General features: G+C 45.3%; 1 long non-coding RNA gene across 2 annotated transcripts; it reads right to left on the bottom strand.

The window, feature by feature from the left end:
* Window positions 1–1,829: 1,829 nt before the first annotated feature.
* Window positions 1,830–7,132, bottom strand: LOC105530394. 2 transcript variants are annotated; one of them, XR_001004646.1, is made up of 3 exons: window positions 6,734–7,132; window positions 5,614–5,860; window positions 1,830–4,875 (listed from the first exon to the last, which is right to left on the bottom strand). It is a non-coding gene; the product is annotated as an uncharacterized LOC105530394 (long non-coding RNA). The 2 variants fall into 2 exon arrangements; XR_001004645.1 differs by lacking the exon at window positions 5,614–5,860.
* Between the last annotated feature and the right edge of the window lie 350 nt (window positions 7,133–7,482).

Raw genomic sequence — 7,482 nt, forward strand, 5'->3', positions numbered from 1 at the left:
AAAAAAAAAAAAAAAAAAAAACATATGGTGACTTCACACAACACCCAGATAACTGGCATTACTTGAAAAATATAGAAAGATCAGAAGTGCCCCTTGTGTGGGGCAATACTGAGCAGTAGCCACTCGCTGAGCCACTTTGATGGGCACCCTCTCCTGTTTCACTCATTACCCAGCCCCTGGTGGACAGGTGAGTTGGAAGAGGGGGAGGAGGAGAGGGAGGCAGAGGTGGGGGACAAAAGAGAGGGAGGAGGAGAGGGAGAGGAATGTGGGGGCAGGAACCAGTGCAGCCCCCAGATGCTGTTTTGCCAGGGACCAGAAAGTGCCCCTTGCATTTAGCTGCCCAGGTTCCCACTGGCAGCTGCTCACAGCATCCTGGTCCCTCTGATCTTTGAGCTGCAGAGCCCTTTGTCACATCGTGGCTCCCTAGCAACAGCAGCTATACAGGCATGTGGTCAAGAATGGATGGGCACAAATGCAGCTTAGGAGAGGAAAGAAAATGTATCTGTTGTTAAAGTGCAGACAATTCTCTACACACATGTTAGAAGTTTCAAGCGGCTTTACAACATCAGTTTTGCTAAAACTGGCAATCCTATAGTGTCATTGGCTGAGTACTCCTGAGCACATCTTACACATGCCAACCGGGGTGCTCATGGAACAGAACTAATTAAAGAAGAAGTAAAAAAAGACAAGAAGACATATTTAAGCTTCAACATCTGAGTTATTACCATTAACAAGCAATAAGAAAAATGATATTACTTTTTCCTCATCTTATATTTGTTACATCCTTTTATTCTAGGCACCTTCCCCACCTCCTGCTTGGTTTCGCCTTTGAAGGAGCTTGGGCAGAAGTACTAAGTCAACAGCCTCTGCTAGTAGATTTAGAAATAAGAAAAGAGGCCGGGGGCAGTAGCATATGCCTGTAATCAGCACTCTGGGAGGCCGAGACAGGTGGATCACTTCAAGTGAGGAGTTTGAGACCGGCCTGGTCAGAATGGTGAAACCCTGTCTGTACTAAAAATACAAAACAAATTAGCCGGGCATGGTGGCACGCACCTGTAGTCCCAGCTACTCAGGAGGCTGAGGCACAATAATTGTTTGAACCTGGGAGGCACAGGCTGCAGTGAGCCAAGATCGCACTACTAAACTCCAGCCTGGGTGACAGAGCGAGGCTCCGTCTCAAAACACAAAACAAAACAAAAAAACAAAAACAAAAACAAAACCCACAAAGAAATAACAGAAAGTCTGTCAATTAGTTGAATTATTTATAAAATATTTCTTTTGCCTTATACGTTTGCAACATTGAAAAGATACAGATGTAACCTATCAACAGATGCAGGTTGCTATAAAATTAAGTTTCTTTAAAATTTAAAAAGCACACCTCCCTCCCGTGTCCCCATCGATCATGCTCAACAGTTCTGATTTAAAACATACACTTTGAAATATGACTACTTCAAATTATGAGAACCACGAATTTAGGTAATTGATTTCTTCTCTCAGATTATTCAGTGTATACCCTGGAAATATGATTAATTAGGCTTGCATGTATAACAACACATACTGATTTTAGAAAAACTAATGCTGTGTTAAGTAACTTGGACCTTTAGTTTGGTTCTGCAAAGAAATTTCTTCACACTGCTTGGTGTATTATCTTTCCCTCAGTAGAAGCTGAAATTGCATTTGCTAACTAATTGTTGCTTCACTGTTTAATGGCAGGGGAGAGACCTCAGCTGATCAGTGAGCAAGTTTGCTAAGCACCTATAATGTAACAATCACGGTTCCCCACTGTCTTAGTCTGTTTGTGCTGCTATAATGAATGACCACAACCTGGATGGTGTAGACAACAAACATTTATTTCTCACAGTTCTGGAGGCTGAGAAGCTAGAGATCAGGGTGCCAGCATGGCTAGGTTCTGGGAAGGGATGGCTTCTGTTATGTCCTCACTTGGCCTTTCATTGGTGACTGCAGGCAGAGAGGAAGCAAGGGATCTAGTGTCTCATCCTCTTGATAAGGGCACTAACCTCATCATGAGGGCCCCACCCTCATGCCCTCATCTAACCCTAATCACCTCCCAAAGGCCCCACCTCCTAGTATCAACATAGTGAGGATTAAGGCGTCCACATATGGATTCTGGGGACTACAAACATTCAGCCCCATGGCACAGGCCATGGTGAAGCAAAGATAATTGAGGACCACGAGGGCCTCTGGGACTCATAGTTCATAGAGAGACAGACAAAGAAGCAAGTACAGTGTTTGGAAAACAAATAAAAACCTACAAAGAGCTCTAGAGGATTGTAGAGGGAATGACACTTTTCATAAGCAAAGATCAAGGGGCTGGAAGGACGTGTGACATTTAGGAAATGGTGCCCAGTCTGACTATAACGGTGGTGGCTGCTGCACCTTCGGCCCCCCTTGCCTATGCTGTTGCACAGTTGCTGCTCCGATTATGATTGTCACGCCTGGCCTCACTAACCAGTTGTCTTGGGACATGGTTCTGCCCTGAGAATGCAGCCTCTACAACCTGTACTTTTTCCGAGATCTTGAGGAGCTAAAACAAGCTCTCCAGAGACAAGAAAAGAGGGTACACTGAGGACCGCCTGCTTCCTCCTGGCTACATATCAGACTGGTGTTTGAGGAGGGTGCTCTCTCCTGCTATCTGCAGGATACCGGGCCACCCTTGGGATGTGCCGGGTGCAGGAATGCTGGGGCGAAGGGGACTTCACTGGGCAGAGGGAGTCTTTGGGTGTGGGAGGGTCTGGGGTAGAGGTGGTGGACCCCATCAGTCATCACAGACCCGCCCTGGGGATGCCGCGTGGTGGGCAGGCATCCGGGATCCATTCTAAAGAGATAAACAAGGCATGGATTTGGGAGTGTGGGAGGCAGAAAGGCTGCATTCCGAGCCATCAAATGCAATGGCGCCTTGATGTGAAGTTGGGGAGACGGAAGGCAGAAGTGCCCCCTCTGCTTTGCTGAAAACTGGAGCTGCTGGGTGAAGACAGGGTGATTACCCACGTCTGACTTTCCTCTTTACATCTGGGGTGCCAGGGCCTAACGATCCCTCCCCCTACCCCCATTTCTCCAGGAAGCCTTGAAATCCTTTACCAAGCAGGGCGCCAGAGTTCCTGGGGCTTGCCTGCAAATTAGGTCCTCCCCAGCATCCTCTCTTCATTGTGGGACCTTCTCATTTCTGCGGCGTTTTCCATCATGCCAAAACCTAAGACTAAGGACCCTCAGCATCCTGACGTACCCAGTGATTTGTACACCTCCTGAAGTTTCCTGTCACCTTCTCTTCAAGTAGCTTTGCCATTAACTGGGCCCCTTTAAGCAGGTTGCTGAATCCCAGTTGTCACCTCTATAGCAAGAAGGACTAGAATCAGATAATTTCTAAGATCCCCACCAGGCAAAGAGGAGAATACCAGCATCCACTCAGACTTTTCCTACACATATCGGCTCCTGTAGAAAGTAAATTGAAGGGAAATGGGAAGGAGAGACGGCACGTATTGAATTTCTCATTAGCCCCACTGCCTGGTTCTCATTAGTGAGCCTTCCGGGTTACAGGCACAAGGGCCAGGACTTATTTTCATGGCTGAATAGCACATGTGAAATGTAGGCGATTTCTAATCCATATTATATGAGCTCCACACTTTGCTATCTTATAAAGTAATGGGCAACGCTCAAGGAAAACCCCATCAGAATGACGGGCTAATCCTTCAGGGGGAAAATATTGCTGTTCTGCATAAGCTTTGGCTCTCTGCTTAATTAATCCCTAAAACTTTCAGACCTTAATGAGAATAATTAGACTTGACAGTACTGAGCTTAATGCACAACTACAGACAACAAAAACCGTGTTCGGTTTATAAGCTTCCCAGAGCTTGCTGAAAGACAGGCTAATGTTATTTACAGCGGCCTCAGTGAGGGGCGGGACGAAGGTTCGGACTGGAAATGTGCCTGGCTCTCCCTGAGGACAATTTCTCTGAGGAACGGGGTACTATAGCCCCCTTTTGTGGCTTTCCCTCCATAACAAACCATGGTCTAGACAGGACCTGGCTAGAAATTCCCTTATTACCAGCCCAGCCAGACTCCATTTATCATCACCTTGAATGTAATGCTCGTGCAGAACCTCCAGGCCTTTCCCGTTCACATAACGAATCGGGGGAGGCAGAGCTCTTACGGCGCTCCAGCCAGTGTCCGCCCGCTTCTGGAAATACCTCATTTTCCAGAAAAGCATTCATTTGTCAACAGAGGGATAATGCTAAAACCTTAAAGACAAATCGGCCAGAAGGCAGGATGGGAGAAGCAGGCAGGGTACAGCCTGGGAGAGACGGCGGCTTTGCCTCGGTGCAGTTTATTTGATTTGTTAGCCTTGTGCCAGCCTCAGTCTTCTCCAAGAAGAGGTTTAAATCTCTTCTTGAAATGGTTTGCGCGTACACTCCTCAAACAGAGAGTCCAGAAGTTTCCCTCTGGCGCTGCAGGGATGACCAAGTTAATTTTGTCTGTATCCGTGAGAGGCTTCTCAATGAGGGGCCAAATAACCGCACAGGTTCTGGGTGCTGGATGAAGCCTGTCCCCAAGCTTGGGCGAAGCTGTTGGAGTTGGGCATGCAGACTCGAGCAGGAAAACCATCCCACCTGGTGAGATGACATTAGGAATCCTTAGGAATAGGGATGGATTTCCGCACATTCCATTGGTTCTGATTATCATAGGAGATACGAAACTGGTGATCAAAGCTACCTTAACCATTCTCAAGATTATAACAAAAGTGATCATGTCCATATGGAGAGAGATTCTTCTCAGAAATGCGAAACTGCAGATAAGCAAAATGACTGTCCAGTGCTTCTCAGTTTTGACATGATCTATGAGTTCAGAGTTCTTGCAGATCTAAGGAGATGAAAGGAAAGGGGTGCAACATCGAGATTCAAAAGCCAGCATGTTACCTTTTTAAAAACAGAAATCAATACACACACGTGCCTGTGTATACACACATACACACAAAGCAATGTGAGGACAGGAACTTTGACCCTGGAAATGGCACTAGGCTAGAGAGCTTTGTTTTTAATTTTCAATCAAGGATCTAAAACAGACTTCAAAGGGCATTTAAGCTGACAGTTTTATTTGCTCCTTGAGGAAGAGGAAAGATGAATAAGCGTAAAGACAGATCATTCGCAAAATAATTGCAGCCCTGACATATCTAAATGAGTTTGTAAAAGAAAATACAGTGGCAATTGATCTTATTAATTAGAGATGTACCAGGATGGTAATACCCACTTATCCACAGATTGCCTGCAGCTACAAAAATAAAATAAAATAAAATAAAATAAAATTAACCACTTTCTCCTGGAGAACACAATTTCTTTCCCTCCCTGCCATAGAAAGTCAGCTGGGAAAAAATCCCTTGTGATCGCCTCTTCTCTCTTCAGTGGGTAACGGCCCTTAGAGGGCAGTGTGGATGGCTTCCTTTCTGCCCGTGGAGTCTTGGGTTTACGCGGGCAGAAAGGACGATGTCTCACATGGTGCAGTGGCTTGTCGCAATTGATTGAACATGTAATCTGACAAACAAACAAAAATGGGCTACAAAAAAAGGGAGAGCTGCTTTTTAAGCCTGTATGTGTCATTTACCTGTGAAGAACGGCCGTAAGAGCCGTGGCAGGCCCAACTCTGCCCATTGCTCATTCTGTCTCTGTTCTTTCCATTATCTTATTTCTGTGAACAATTGTTTAGCATATGGAATACACTTGAATAGAATAGCCCAGTGATAAAACGCTGGGTGACGATTGGGTGGCAGCCACCTCTGAGTGCAGTCCAGCCCTGTGCCATTGGAGGTGAATCTTCAGGTTGCTGGATTTGAAACTTACATAAACACTCACTGTATTATTACAGAAGAGAGAGAGAATGGGAGAGAGAAAGGAAGAGGAAGAGGATGAGAAGAGGAAAGAGAGGAGGAAGGGAAGAGGTGGGTAAACAGTAAATTGTTTAGCACTGGAAGAATCATCTAGTGCTACTCCAGTGATTTCAAAGGGTTTGTGTATGTGTGTGTGTGTGTGTGTGTGTGTATTTTGGGCACTTGTGGGCAGGGGGATCAAAGTGGGAGTACAGGCACAACAGTGTGTATAAGGCAAGTAGGAACTAAAACCCAGCCTTTGGTGTCTCACCAAGATGAACACAGCGACAGGGCCCTATATATGTCCCTCAAGGGGGAGGATTTTACTAATTTGCACTAACGCCTAGTGGGGCCAGAGGGTGAAGAGTGGTGTGATGTGAAAACAAAGCAGGGCAACAGGTTTGATATTAAAAATGACCCATGTCACCCTGATCTTCCAACTTGTCTGGAATAGAAAAACTCGTGGCCAGCAGACTCCAAGTACATATTGATATTACCCACACAAAGTTAAAAAAAAATACATGAAGTAGTGAGGTATAGTGGTGGTGTGCAGCTGTAGTCCCAGTGACTCAGGAGGCGGAGGCAGGAGGATGGCAAGTTTGAGGTTGCTGTGAGCTATGATCGTCCCACTGTACTCCAGCTTGGGCAGCAGAGCAAGATTCTGTCTCAAAAAATAAAAAAAGAAGGGCATGATTCTTTCAAAAGCAAAAGACATTTTAATATCACTGTGACTGTGCCTTGACTTTCCTGGAGTAACAAGATCAAATTTATTATGAAATTTCAAATGAACTTTAAAGTAGAACTTGACAGCTTTTGTAGGATGCAGGAATGCCCAAGCCCATCTCACCTTTCTCTTGCCTCCTGGAAGCAGGATCTTTATGGAGGTGTGAAGAGCAAATGTGGCTCATTGGTTCTTGGTGTCACCTGCTACAGGGACTCACCAGTTCCGACCTCCAAATTAACCAGGGTGAACGCAGATGCAGGAGATGCTGTGTGAATGCTGGGGAAGGCCGTGGAAAAACACAGGCCTGAGTAGCCGACAGGCCCCAGTCAGGGAAAGAAAAAGAATGCTCCCAACAGATCAAAGCCCACAGTCTCTTAAAATGGAAATGAACATTTAAAAAAGGCCTTTCTCAAGGGAGAAATATGCAGTAAATCAGAGCTTTTGAAAGACAACTGGGGCCTGTGCCGGTTTTTGAATAACTCGTCGTTTAATAAATGTTCTATTTTTGACCCTTTAGGGAAATATACAACTCCATCTGAAACTTATGAGCCAAAATAATTTAACTTTTTTTTCCATCTCATTTTTATAAGTTTTGTGATGGAGACAAATGATCTGGAAGCTTTCTTTTTAAGGTTTTATGATGAGGCGAGGTCATTTAACGAGAGAGAAATGGTTTTCTCTGCACACCAGCTCTGACTCGCTGAGTGTTTGGCTAGTTAGTCCTAGCATTTGAAGTCAGGATCCACAAAGAGGAAGCTGTGCATGGAGTTTTGGGGAACTGTTCTTGGTTTTCTTTGTAAGGGCTTCATGATAAGCATGTAAACATGCTATACTTATTGTAGATCATCTCTTCTAACGTGTATCAGTGACTGTGCCTTGACTA

This window comes from Mandrillus leucophaeus, unplaced genomic scaffold, assembly GCF_000951045.1.
Source record: "Mandrillus leucophaeus isolate KB7577 unplaced genomic scaffold, Mleu.le_1.0 Scaffold82, whole genome shotgun sequence".
NCBI classification, from domain to species: Eukaryota; Metazoa; Chordata; class Mammalia; order Primates; family Cercopithecidae; genus Mandrillus; species Mandrillus leucophaeus.